General features: G+C 40.6%; 1 protein-coding gene across 1 annotated transcript in view; it reads left to right on the top strand.

The window, feature by feature from the left end:
• The first annotated feature begins 11,256 nt into the window (after positions 1-11,256).
• Positions 11,257-14,190, top strand: part of TEC (tec protein tyrosine kinase) — a 68,552-nt gene continuing 65,618 nt past the window's right edge. Inside the window, exon 1 of the mRNA XM_039368300.1 lies at positions 11,257-11,683. The gene's annotated coding sequence lies outside the window, so the exon portion shown is untranslated. The remainder of the gene's footprint in view (positions 11,684-14,190) is intronic.

The raw sequence follows: 14,190 nt of genomic DNA, 5'->3' as shown, positions 1-14,190 counted from the left end.
GATCAGGATGGCAAATTGGCTGGCAATTATTATTATTATTATTATTATTATTTAGAAAACATTTTTAAAGGGAAAAGATATCTGATATATAAACCTCACCATCTGGCCTTTATATACTTCACAATGCAAATAATCCTCTACTATCCTCTACAAGCTATTTTCCAAAGCGCCTGAAGGCAGGACAAGAAGCAATGGATGGAAACTAATTAAGGAGAGAAGCAACCTAGAACTAAGGAGAAACTTCCTGACAGTGAGAACAATTAACCAGTGGAACCACCTGCCTCCAGAAGCAGTGAATGCTCCAATACTGGAAGTTTTTAAGAAGAGACTGGACAGCCATTTGTCCAAAATGGTATAGGGTTTCCTGCCTGAGCAGGGGGTTGGACTAGATGACCTCCAAGGTTCTTCCAACTTTATCATCATCATCATCATTGTCATTGTCATTGTTATTATTAAATATGAACTAATTGCCAAACATCCAAATTTTGATCACATGACCATGGGGATGCTGCAATGGTCGTAAGTGTGAAAAATGCCATTAGTCACTTTTTTCCAGTGCCATTGTAACTTTGAAGGATGCTAAATGAACAGTTGTAAGTCAAGGACCACCCTTATTCCCCCTTGAAAGGTGTACACAATGAAGTTTGCTGGAATTTTCAATGAAGAACGTCATCAACTGTTGAGATTGCAATAAAGCTACCTATTTTAAATGTCTGCATATCTTATTCTCAGAATGAAAATCTGATAGATAGCTCAAGAGTGAGAATGAATGCATGATGCAGAACATTTGTCTACTACCCAGACACCTTAAGTATAAATAATTCATGTCTAATTCATATAATTGAAATAATTCATTTCAATTATAGCATAACAGGACTGAATAGCCTACATAGTCACGGTCGATTAAGTACGTTGAATCATTTGCTAAAAGTAAATAGACCATGCCTCTGCTCTGCATCTAATTTCCAAGCTGTCCAAATAATCTTGTCATACTATTTCTTCTCCTTTTACAAAGAATTTTCCTGATCTAAAACCATGATTGGTTTAGAAATTTGAATTGTAACTCGTGGTATAATAATCTCACTCCATTGGATCCCTTTCATACACTGTTGCATAGATAGAGTGATAGATAGATAGATAGATAGATAGATAGATAGATAGATAGATAGATAGATAGATAGATAGATGTGCTAGGATAGATAGATAGATAGATAGATAGATAGATAGATAGAGAGAGAGAGAGAGAGAGGGAGAGAGAGATAGATAGATAGATAGATAGATAGATAGATAGATAGATGTATTTATGTATGTATGTGCTGGGATACATAGATGTGTTAGGATAGATAGATGATAGATAGATAGATAGATAGATAGATAGATAGATAGATAGATAGATAGATAGATGTGCTAGGATAGATAGATAGATAGATAGATAGATAGATAGATAGATAACAGATAGATAGATAGATAGATAGATAGATAGATAGATAGATGGATGGATGGATGGATGGATGGATGGATGGATGGATGGATAGATAGATAGATAGATAGATAGATAGATAGATAGATAGATAGATAGATAGATGTGCTAGGATGGATAGATAGATAGATAGATAGATAGATAGATAGATAGATAGATAGACAGACAGATAGATGTGCTAGGATAGATAGATATGCTAGGATAGATAAATGTGCAAGGATAGATAGAGAGAGAGAAAGAGAGATGTGCTAGGATAGATAGATAGGTAGGTAGATAGATAGATAGATAGATAGATAGGTAGGTAGGTAGATAGATAGATAGATAGATAGATAGATAGATAGATAGATAGATATACCAATATGTACTAAAGATGTATATGGTTAAACGTAAGGAAAGGATTAGGTTACAGTTTCTCCACCTTTTAAGATGTATGGAGTTCAGCTCCGAGAATTCCCCACTCAGCATGGACTCTCTGGGAAATTCTGTAAGCTGAAGTCCACACAATTTAAAGATGCTAAGGTTGAGAAAAAGACTGCTCTAAGGAATTATGGTTCCATTGCCTCAGTCATCTCTTTCTATTTTTTATTATGAATTGAATTTATTGACCGTCCAACTCCACACAGATTTCACATAAACTTTCTAGGTAAAAGCTATAAAAAGCTGACTCTTAGATAGATGATTCTGAGGTAAAAACTTTAAAAAGCAGTGTCTACACATCTTTGAAGAGCACAATTATGGAAAAAGCACGCTTGGAAACCTGGTATAATTTGCTTTCTGTTCCCAATTGAGAGTTGCCTTTCAACTCTAGAGGTTTAACATGCTCCTACATGCCTTGTTATGTATAGCTAAACCTTTAGATGAAATCTTATATGAGGTGAGGTATAAAATTAGTGTCATGGGAGCCTTTGCTTTGGAATTAAATAATAATGCTGGCTTTAAAAAAATTGGTATTGTTTCCAATTCACTTTTTTACATCCTAGTGTTATATTGGATACTACCAGGAGCAGAAATCAGTTCTCATTAGAATTGAATGCAAATGTGCTTACGAAATAGCTGGCAAGCAAATTGTTAAATGTAGTGCAATAAATTATTAGATTTTAAATAGCTGAGTAAATATCACTGATATGTTCTGGATTTAGTAGTAAGTTGTCTTTTAGTTTCTGATGAGAAACTAATTAAGAAAATATATAATTTTCTATTAACTTTGAAAATGGAAAGCGAACAAGTTAAAGAAACAATGATAAGAGGGCGAAAAATTTGGGATATAATATAGAATTAGAAAAATGGCAAAATTTATGGGAAAGAAATTACAAACTGACAATATCAACTTCCTACAAAGAAAATTTATATAAAATGTTCTATAGATGGCACTTGCCACCAGCAAGACTAGCAAAAATGTTTAAAAACATGTCGGATAGATGTTGGAAATGTAACCATAAGTCAGGCATTTATTATCATGTTTGGCGGACATGTGACAAAATAAAGAATTATTGGAAAATGATACACACCTGGCTAGAAAAGATGTTGGGAGAACATGTAGATTTTAAAGCTGAACTTTTTTTATTAAGTATAATGCCAGAAAAACTAACAAACAAAACATATATTTGATTTTGCATGTCACATCAGTGGCAAGAATTATATTTGCGCAATACTGGAAAAATGAAGGAATACCATCAGATGAAGAAATAATCAAACAAATACTAGAATGCGCAGAGATGGACAGATTGACTATGAGACTGAAAGAAAAAGAAGAAACAAATATTATCAAACTTGGGACTTATTTTATCGATGGCTAGAGGAAAGAATAAAGGATTAGGAATTAAATATGTATTAGCGAATGTAAACTCAGACAGCACGTTTGTTGAAAAATTATTACTGAATGTATGGGGAAAATACCAATAAAAACTCTTACAAAAAAAGAGTAAGTTATCTTTTAGTAAACATTCAGCATTGTTCACATTCTTTCTTCCCCTTTGTTGCAGGCTTTTTAATCTTTTTTTTTTTTTACATTTGTAATGGATTTAATGATAAAGATTCCATGCCACCCGTATTAGTCTTTGTCTTTGTTACATGCCATTTTGCTTTCGATAGTTTTATACTCTGCTTTATAACAGAGATCACAGAGGTCTATTAAAATTATTTTCAATGAGCCAAGGTGGCGCAGCAGTACTGCAAGCCACTTGAGCTGACTGTGTTCAGCAGGTCAGCGGTTCAAATCTCACCGGCTCAGGGTTGACTCAGCCTTCCATCCTTCCGGGGTAGGTAAAATGAGGACCCAGATTGTTGGGGCAATGTAAATATATATATATATATATATATATATATATATATATATATATATATACATACAATGCTTACTGGTGTACACCGCTTAGAGAGTGCTTGCACTTAAAGCGGTATATAAGTCTGATAAATAAATAAATAATTGATCTAATATTAAAAATTACCAGATGGACCACATTTTGTACTACTGGCGTTTCATGGGAACACTGATAAACACTTTTGGATATGGCTTATAAACAGTCCCTTAATACTCAGTATTGATATTGTAGTCAGAAACAAACTGCTATCCTGCATGGTAGAAAAAACTGGCTGTGCCTCACAACTCCATTAGCATCTTAGGATGCGGTTTATTTGTGTAGGAAGTTTAGAACTGATTGAAGATAGCTAGATCTTTCTCAACATTTCCTATCAATAGTGAACTCAAGACATGACAGCTCTCCAATCAGATTACTTACGTCGATTTTGTAGAAAAGGGGTCCCCAACCCCCAGTCCGTAGACCAGTACTGGGCTGCCGTATGCCAGCAACTGGTCTGCACAAACAAGTAAAGCCCCATCCGTGGGATGCAGGCAGCACACAAAACCACGCACCCTCTGGTCTGCAGAAAAACCTCTCTCCGTGGAACTGGTCCCTGGTGCCCAAAAGGTTGGGGACCTCTGTTGAAGAAGATGGGGGCAAGATTACAGCCAACTGGTTCCACCTTGTTCATTCTAGGTGCTTGATTTTCTTTCTCCAGGCATTGATGTCAAGCTGATTGGTCTGTTGTTTCGTGGAACACCCCCACAACCACCTCTTCCTCTTTTTGAAGACTGGAACATCATCATGTAAAAAAGATGTTGAGACTCTAGAAAGAGTACAGAGAAGAGCAACAAAGATGATCAGGAGATTGGAAGCTAAAATATATAAGGAACGGTTGCTGGAATTGGGTATGTCTGGTGTCTAATGAAGAGAAGGATGAGGGGTGACATGGTAGCAGTGTTCCAATATCTCAGGGGCTGCCCACAAAGAAGAGGGAGTCAAACTATTCTCCAAAGCACCTGAAGGCAGGACAAGAAGCAACGGATGGAAACTAACCAAAGAGAGAAACAATCTGGAACTAAGGAGAAACTTCCTGATAGTTAGAACAATTAACCAGTGGAACAACCTGCCTCCAGGAGTTGTAAATGCTCCAACACTGGAAGTTTTTAAGAAGAGACTGGACAGCCATTTGTCTGAAATGGTATAGGGTTACAACAGGGAGTTGGGACTAGGTTATCTCCAAAGTCCCTTCCAACTTTATTATTATTATTGATCATCGCACAGTCAGCCAGATGTTCAGATTGGATTTGGCATTTTTGTCTACCAAGGACCTGGGATAGGCAAATGTGGATGTTTGATGGTATTACAGATATCGTAGCATCATCATCATCATCATCAATATTATTATTGTTGTTGTTGTTATTATTATTATTATTAACAACAGAATAAGGTCACCAAAGATGATCACATGACCCTGGGACACTGCAACCATCATAAATATGAGTCAGTTGCCCAGCGTCCAAGTTTTGATCATGTGACCATGGGGATGCTGAAATGGTTGTATGTGTGAAAAATGGTCATAAATGACTTTTTTCCAGTGTTGTAACTTTGAATGGTCACTAAATGAACTGCTGTAAATTGAGGAAAATCTGTATTCCAAATCCTGTGATACCCCCCAGCCCTCTTTTTCCAAGAAGACCTGCCAAAACCAGGTGGGTGTCACCTGATTGAGCGATACTTTGGGCCTTTGCTAGTTAAAGAGTTGGAAACTGTGCGACAAAGTGATGTTATATTCAAGTTTTCCCTGCCTTGTTGTAACAGTAAACATAAACAAGAATCACTTGTTCTAACCTTTTTCTGACTTTATTTTAAGCAAAAACAAAGTTGTGTTGTATTTGGCCAAACTTTTGATTGTTGCCTCTGCTATGCAAACTTCATAGCTGTGGATAATATATCACAGTTGATGGTTTAATATGAATGGTGAACGCCAAGAACTGTATCTGATTCAACAAAACACAATTAAAACAATGTAGTGGGTGGACACACCCGAAACTGCAGTTAAATTGTCTCAAGACTATGACGCTATAATCACTAGAGGGCAGACTGTGTCCAGGACAGGACAGGACTGTTCATTTATTAGATTAGACCTGCTTAACTTCAATATAAAACAGTGTTGATTTTTCGTGATTAATTCTGGATATATAAAAGTCTTCAGCTGCTGGTTGGAGAATTCTGGGAGCTGAAGTCCACACATTTTAACATTGCCAAATTCGAAAAACGGTGATCTATGTCAGGGGTCCCCAACCTGTGGGCCACAGCTCATTACTTAGTAGGCAAATCACGGTAGGGCAAATTTGGAATATTTATTTTTCCTACCTTAAGCCTCTTTACTTTCACTTCACTCCCACCTCTCTCAACAAAGCAATTTCATAAAACATTCACAACGCTGGTTGAGTCCTACAAAGGTAGATATTCCTGTGTTTCATAACAGCAGAAGAAGTTGCAGGTTACAACACAACTTTTAGCAACAGATAATCTAAAGCAACCTGCAAATCAAGGTTGATTTGTGTTAAATATCAGTCAGATTTACTGACATCCCACCCTGTGTAAGACTTAGAACAATTTTTAGTTTAGCTTATGTTTGGCAGCCACCTGGAAACTAATTTTTTTTTTTTTAATGCTGACAAAATAAAGTCTTTTTTGTTTGGTTGAAAAAGGTCAGAATTAACCGCATTCTGAATGAGTCATTGTTATGTAGCTCATTTTTACATATTTATTTACATCAGACAATGAAACTCAAAAGGATTAAACAGCCCATATAAAACATTTCACAATAATGAAACTTGTGTGCATGCATGTTGATGGTGAGCTTATAGTTCTCGAGAATAATATACCTACTAACGTTGATCATAAATACTGGCTGTGTTCACATAATAACCTTAATCAGGCCCACAACATCCATAGAACATAAAATAATACGTTTAATAATAATAATAATAATAATAATAATAATAATAATAATAAAGTTGGAAGGGACCTTGGAGGTCATCTTTCCTATGTGTAGGACCTTACTTATCTTACTACTGAATTGCATTTTGTTGGATAGGACCCAGAGTTCAAGTCTGTCGATATTCACAAAATACATCAGGTTTGGTCAGTTTTTGGCCTATTTATTAGTTTATTACCTTTAACTAGTATAGTGAACATATAGTCAAGGCCATGGTTTTCCCAGTTGCAATGTATAGCTGTGAAAGTTGGACCATAAGAAAGGCTGAGCACCAAAGAATGGAGGCCTTTGAACTCTGGTGCTGGAGAAGACTCCTGCGAGTCCCCTGGACTGCAAGGCAATCAAACCGGTCAATCCTAGAGGAGATCAACCCTGACTGCTCTTTAGAAGGCCAGATCCTGAAGTTGAAACTCAAGTACTTTGGCCACCTAATGAGAAGGAAGTACTCACTGGAGAAGAGCCTAATGCTGGGAAAGATGGAGGGCAAGAGAAGAAGGGGAGACAGAGAATGAGGTGGCTGGATGGAGTCAATGAAGCAGTAGGCATGAGCTTAAATGGACTCCAGAAGATGGTAGAGGACAGGAAGGCCTGGAGGAACGTTGTCCATGGGGTCGCGATGGATCGGACACGACTTCGCAACTAACAACAACAACGGGGGGGGGGGGAGGTTGTGACCTCAGGCATTTTGATAAGTTTATGTTTCCAGATACTGTGCAAACTAAAACAGTCCAATTTGCTAACCAAATAAGTGTGTAGTGTAAACATAGCCAGCCATTGTTCCCAATATATATTTTAACTCAGTGGTTCTCAAATTTTTCAGGGTATTTGTTTGACAACCCTCTATAAGGAATGAAAGAAAATAATCTAATTGGGATTAGGACTAGGCAAGAAATACATATACACGTACAGCAACTGCCTACTATTTGTTCTCATAGGCTAAATGAACAGCAATATCCAGAGCAAGTTTTAATAGCTCCCCCCCCTCGGCCTGTGCAATACCTGATCACATATCAATATGTGTTCCTACTCCAAGTCTAAAATAAATTGTGTGGCTCCTATATTGGAATTCTGCAAGGAACAACGATGTAATACTAATGCATGTGACATAGTTGTCGTGATACAATTGATTCAACTCATATGTCACCCAATTTTCAATACCTCTGCACAGCAAACAACAAACACATTACAATAAAATCAACAAAACAAAGATAACAGATAGCAAGAGCAATGAATTGAGGGAGTCTCCCTCTCCCTCATCAAAGGTCTGGATGAAGAGACAGACCTTCATAGTCTTCTAAACCAGTGGTCCCCAACCCCTGCTACTGGGCCATGGCATGCCAGCAACTGGGCCGCACAAAGAAGCAAAGCCCCATCTGAGGGATGCAGGCAGCACACAAAATCACGCACCCTCTGGTCAGTAGAAAAATCTTTCTCCACGGAACCAGTTCCTGGTGCCCAAAAGGTTGGGGACTTCTGGTTCTAAACAACAGAAATTTGGGGGGCTTCTGGATTTTGTAGGGACATCACCCAGGGAGCAGGCCCTGCTACAGAGAGGGTCCTGATAGATGGCATTATTTAATCAAGGAACCAGAGTGTGTCAACCCCATAGGATCCAATCTGCTGGGCAGATACTATGGGAAACAGCCTTTTATTGCACCCAGAAGCAAACTGGCAAACAATGTAGCTTTGCAAAGCAGATGTGTCCTACAGAGATACTAAGGCAGTGATGGCGAACCTTTTAGAGACCGAGTGCCCAAACCGCAACCCAAAACCCAAAGTGGCCCTAATGGACCTGCGTGAGCTGCTAGTGGCTGTGGTGTGCGTGCCCACAGAGAGGGCTCTGAGTGCCGCCTCTGGCACGCATGCCATAGGTTCGCCACCACTGTTGTAAGGCTTGGGCTTTACTTACACTTTGGACCAACTGAATCTTCATATGAGATGTGTCTGGACATCCTTTATCCAGAGAAATGGGTGGTAAAACTCTGGTCTTAAAAGAATATCCTGGCTCTGAATTAGTAGAATAATAACACAGATGTGAGAAAAAGAACTTAATGTCCTATTCATTAGAATTTATGAACAGGATCTCTTATTTTACAATAGGGGTAGTCCTTGACTTACAACCACAACAGAGCCCAACATTTTTGTTGCTAAGCGAGATATTTTGCACCATTTTACGTCCTTTCCTGCCACAGATGTTAAGTGAATCACTGCAGAGTTAAGTGAGTGACATAATTGTTAATTGAATCTGGTTTCCCCATTGATTTTGCTTGTCAAAAGATCACAAAAGGTGATCACACAACCCCAGGACACTACAACCGTCATAAGTCTGAGTCAGTTGCCAAGCATCTGAATTTTGATCATGTGACCATGGAGATGCTGGAACGGTCGTGTGAAAAATATTCACAACTCACTTTTTCCAGTGCTGTTGTAACCTTGAATGGTCACGAAGGGAACTGTTGTAAGTTGAGGACTACCTGTTTTCCTACAACTGTAATCATCTCACTTGTCAATGCTGCTAACATTGGATGTTTTTGCTTTGACAGCAGATGGAGATGAAACCCTTTTTTTCTTATGTTTTACTCTTAAAAAGTTAGAGCTAGAGTTAGATGATGGTGGGGGGAGGAATGTACTTGAGAGTTTAGCTAGACATAACAATACTGGATCTAGTGTGAGAATCAAGGTTACTGAAATAAGAGATGATAAGAATTGGGGGCTGGAGAACTGGAGGGAAAGCCTGCATTTCAAACTAATTGGAGAATATGATTTATGATTGTGCTTTGATACTATGTGCTCAGGGGAGGGGAACCCAGTTTTTGGCTTCGATTGTGTTAGTGCCGATGCTATGCTTCTCATATAAAGATTCTTTAAGGTAAACAATGCCTCGAAGTTCTTTTGAAGAGTTTCATCGGTCGGAACCATGACATCACCAGACTGTGCCAAAAAGACAAAACTAAAAATCCCTCAGAGGATGAGGAAAAAGGAAGGAATACCATCAGAGGAAGAAATAATTAAAAAAAATATTAGAATGTGCAGAAACGGACAGACTTACTATGAGGTTGAAAGAAAAGGAAGAAAGAGAATACTAGCAGACTTGGGACTTGTTTTATCGATGGCTAGCGAAAAGAATAAAGGATTAGGAATTAAATTTGTTTTTCTTCAAAAAACGTTTAGACAATCGGGTCGATTCCATCTTTAAAAAAAAGGAATTAAATTTGTGTTAGTGAATGATCAACTCAGACAACACGTCGTTGAATAAGTACTGTTGAATTGTATGAAAAAAATCAATACCAATTTTACAAAAAAAATAAAAAACCCTCAGAGGATGGCAGTGTTTGCTCTTGTTTTTTTAGGGAGGAATGTTGCCATTTTTCCCTTGCAAGATTTCTGAGCAGGAACAATACAAGTTGGCTGGCCGGAGAAGGCATTTCCTTGGGCCCGGTTCCTTCTATTGTCAACTGTTAACAGAGTGGCCTCGTTCTTGTCGCCACAGAGGCCTGGTATGTAATATATTTATGCGGGTCCAAACACGAGAGGGCTTTTCCTACATATATGTAATGTAAAATAATACATTTTATTGGTTATTACTGTACATTGGATATTGTATTCCCCCCCCCCTCTCTCTCTGTCATCTGAATGCTTTGGGGTGACTTCTTTTGCACAATCATTTTCTGCAGAAAGTGTAGTGGGTTAGGTCGAGGCAACCACAACCAGCCACACCGAAGTTCCGGTATTGCAGCTGACGCTGAACTCTTGTTGGTTTTGCCTTCTCTGCAAAGTCCTTCTTTGGGCCCAGGGCGTCTTTCTCAGGAGGGCAAGTCAGGCTCTCTCCCTACCAGACGGCCTTGGCCCAGTGACCCACTCACTGCCCTCCATGCCCTTACATTTCAGTCGCTCCCTCCAAAGGGCGGCTTCTTCTTCTTCTTCTTCTTCTTCTTCTTCTTCTTCTTCTTCTTCTTCTTCTTCTTCTTCTTCTTCTTCTTCTTCTTCTTCTTCTTCTTCTTCTTCTTCTTCTTCTCCCTCCTCCTCCCTCTCCCTCCTCTTCCTCCCTCTCCCTCCTCCTTCTTCCTCTCTCCCTCCTCTTCCTCCCTCCTCCTTCTCCTTCTCCCTCTCCCTCCTCTCCTCCTCCCTCTCCTCCTCCTCCTCCCCCCTCTCCCTCCTATTCCTCCTCCTCCTCCCTCTCCCTCCTTCCTCCTCTTCCTTCTCCCTCCTCCTCCCTCTCCCTGCTCCTCTTCTCCCTCCTCCTCTTCCCTCTCCCCCTCTCCCTCCTTCTTCCTCTCCCTCCTTCTTTCTCCTTCCTTCTTCTTCTCCCTCCTCCCTCTCCCTCCTCCTTCTTCTCCTTCTTCTCCTCCTCCTTCCTTCTTCACCCTTTTCTTCTTCTCCTCCTCCCTCTCCCTGCTCCTTCCTCTTCTTCTTCCTCTCCCTCCTCTTCCTTCCTCCTTCCTTCCTCTTCTTCTCCCTCCTCCTCCTTCCTCTCCTCCTCCTTTTCCTCCCTCCTCCTCCTCCCTCCTCCTTCCTCTTCCTCCTCCCTCTCCCTCCTCCTTCCTCTTCCTCCTCCTTCTAGGTGCGCTCGGAAAGACCAGCGGGCGCTCCGAGCCGTCGTGCAAGAGTTTCGCAGCCTTCGCTTCCTTTTCCTCCGCCGCGCTGAGGCCCGACCTTCCCCAAACGCCGCCGGTCGCAAACAAGCCCGGCGGCGGAAGGCGCTGCCCGGAGAGGGCGAGGTTACGAGCGCCCACTTGGAAACCGCCTCCCCGTCGGAAGGGGACGGAGGGGGGGGGGGAGGCGAAAGGTGGCGCGGGGAGCGGCGAGCGGCCGCGGCGGTTGGGCTCTTTCCCAAGGCGGTGCAATTGCGCCCTTCGCCCGCAGGCCCGACGGCAGCCTTCCGCTTCGACTGGTCAGGTAAGGCAAAAGAAAAGAAAGAAAAACAAAAAAACGCGTCCTCCTTTTTTTGCAAGTCACTTTCGGTGCTTGCAGGCAGAGCGGAGACAGGGCAGGTCCCTCAGCCTCCGTGGCCTCGTTCGCGCAGGCGGAGGGTCTTCAGTTCTGGAGCGGGCGGTTGGGCGTCCGAAGCAAGGTACTAGTCCGCTGGGTTGGATATTTTGTACGGCGGCTGTACGGCGTGACAGTCCTGGACCTCAGGACCTTCCCGCGCTGAAGGAGGGGGTGCACCTGTTGAACCTTGCCAGTAATTGGTAGCTTTGCTTGGCTGCGGGTGTGTGTGTCATTCTTTAAAGTTCACGGCCCAGAAAGTCTTCAAGGTAGCATCAATTCTTGGAGAGACCCTACCCAATTTCTGGAATTGGAGTTTTGTATTGCGTGCTCTAACAGTCATCAGCAGCCTTTTCATGAATATAAAATAGAATAGAACAGAATAAGAGAATGGAATGGAATGGAATGGAATGGAATGGAATGGAATAGAATAGAATAGAATAGAATAGAATAGAATAGAATAGAATAGAATAGAATAGCAAGAGTAGAGTAGAGTAGAGTAGAGTAGAGTAGAGTAGAGTAGAGTAGATTAGACTAGATTTAGACTTAGACTAGAATAACAAGAGTAGAATAGAGTATAGACTAGAATAACAAGAGTAGAGTAGACTAGACTAGACTAGACTAGATTTACAATAGAATTAGAATAGAATTAGAATAGAATAACGAGTAGAGTATAGACTAGGCTAGGCTAGGCTAGACTAGACTAGACTAGACTTAGAATAGAATTAGAATAGAATAACAAGAGTAGAATAGAGTATAGACTAGAATAACAAGAGTAGAGTGGACTAGACTAGACTAGATTTACAATAGAATTAGAATAGAATTAGAATAGAATAACAAGTAGAGTATAGGCTAGGCTAGGCTAGGCTAGGCTAGGCTAGACTAGACTAGACTAGACTAGAATAGAATAGAATAGAATAGAATAGAATAGAATAGAATGGAATGGAATAGGAGAATTGGAAGGGATCTTGGAGGTCTTCTAGTCCAACCCTCTGCTCAGGCAGGAAGCCCTACACCATTTCAGACAAATGATTGTCCAATCTCTTCTTTGAAGTTTCCAGTGTTGGAGCATTCACAACTTCTGGAGACAGGTTGTTCCACTGATTAATTGTGCTAATATGGTGCCCAGATGGTGAAGTCCTAACTTGGGTGAAATGCTAATTCTTCAGCTGTGGCACCTTGAATTGACAGCTGAGATCTGTATGTTTCCTGAACCAGAACAAGTCAACAGCCAATCTAGAAATAGTGGTAATGCAGTTGCTAGAATAAGCTTTCTCTCTGGTCATACAAAATCTGGGCTGATGGGAGTCATAGTGAAATGTAGCCAGGAGTGACTGGGTTCAGATGTTGAGTCAGAACTGGGGAAACTAATTTGAAGTATCTGTTCCCCATCACAGGGGAGAAATAACTACAGGTGGTCCTTGACTTACGACAGTTCATTTAACGGCCACTCAAAGTTACAGTGGCACTGAAAAAAAAAAGACTTATGACTATATTTCACACTTACAATCACTGCAGTACCCCCCAGGGTCATGTGATCTAAATTCAGATGCTTGACAACTGACTCGTATTTATGACGGTTGCAGGATCATGTGATCCCCTTTGGCGATCCTTTGACAAGCAAAGGCAATAGGACAGCCAGATTCAATTAACACCCGTGTTACTAACTTATCAACTACAGTGATTCACTTAAAACAGTTGTGGCAAGAAAGGTCATAAAATTGGGGAAAAACAATTCATTTAAACGACTGTCTCGCTTAGTAACAGGAGTTTTGGGCTCAATTGTGGTCGTACGTCGAGGACCACCTGCATTTCACAGGGCTTTCGTTAAGATAACTTGGAAAGGGAATTCAGTAGTACCTTTGCCACCTTGAGCTACTTGAAATAAACTATATTTGTGTGTGTCTACACCAGAATAAAAATCTTCCTTCCTTCAGTCTCTTTCAGAATTGATATTTGAATGACTTAAGGCAGTGGTTCTCAACCTTTTTAATGCCGCGACCCCCCAACCGGTCATAAGTTGAGGACTACTCAACCGGTCGTAAGTCGAGGACTACTCAACTGGTGCAGCACCGTTTGCAGAATGGGACTTTTGGCGGGCTCAGCAGGGCAGAGACAGCCTGGACAATTCCTATTGGCTTTTGAAAGCCAATAGAATTAGACTCTATTCAAGAGAGTCTATTCTATTGGCTTTCAAAAGCCAATAGAATAAAAGGGAGTAGCACAGCTAAGGAAAAGGGGGGAAAAAATGGCGGACTGCGTTGTTTGGCGACCCCCGTGAAATGGTCGTTCGACCCCAAATGGGGTCCCGACCCCCAGGTTGAGAACCACTGACTTAAGGGATTGATTCAGAGGAGATAAACACTGAAAGCTGTTTTAGAAGACTTTTTCACAGCTAGATTTCAGAGAACACAAAT

The sequence above is a fragment of the Crotalus tigris genome, unplaced genomic scaffold, assembly GCF_016545835.1.
Source record: "Crotalus tigris isolate CLP2741 ecotype Arizona unplaced genomic scaffold, ASM1654583v1 scf7180000020728.642097, whole genome shotgun sequence".
NCBI classification, from domain to species: domain Eukaryota; kingdom Metazoa; phylum Chordata; class Lepidosauria; order Squamata; family Viperidae; genus Crotalus; species Crotalus tigris.
Note: the sequence above shows the minus strand (reverse complement) of the source record. Positions and strands in the feature narration are given on the sequence as shown.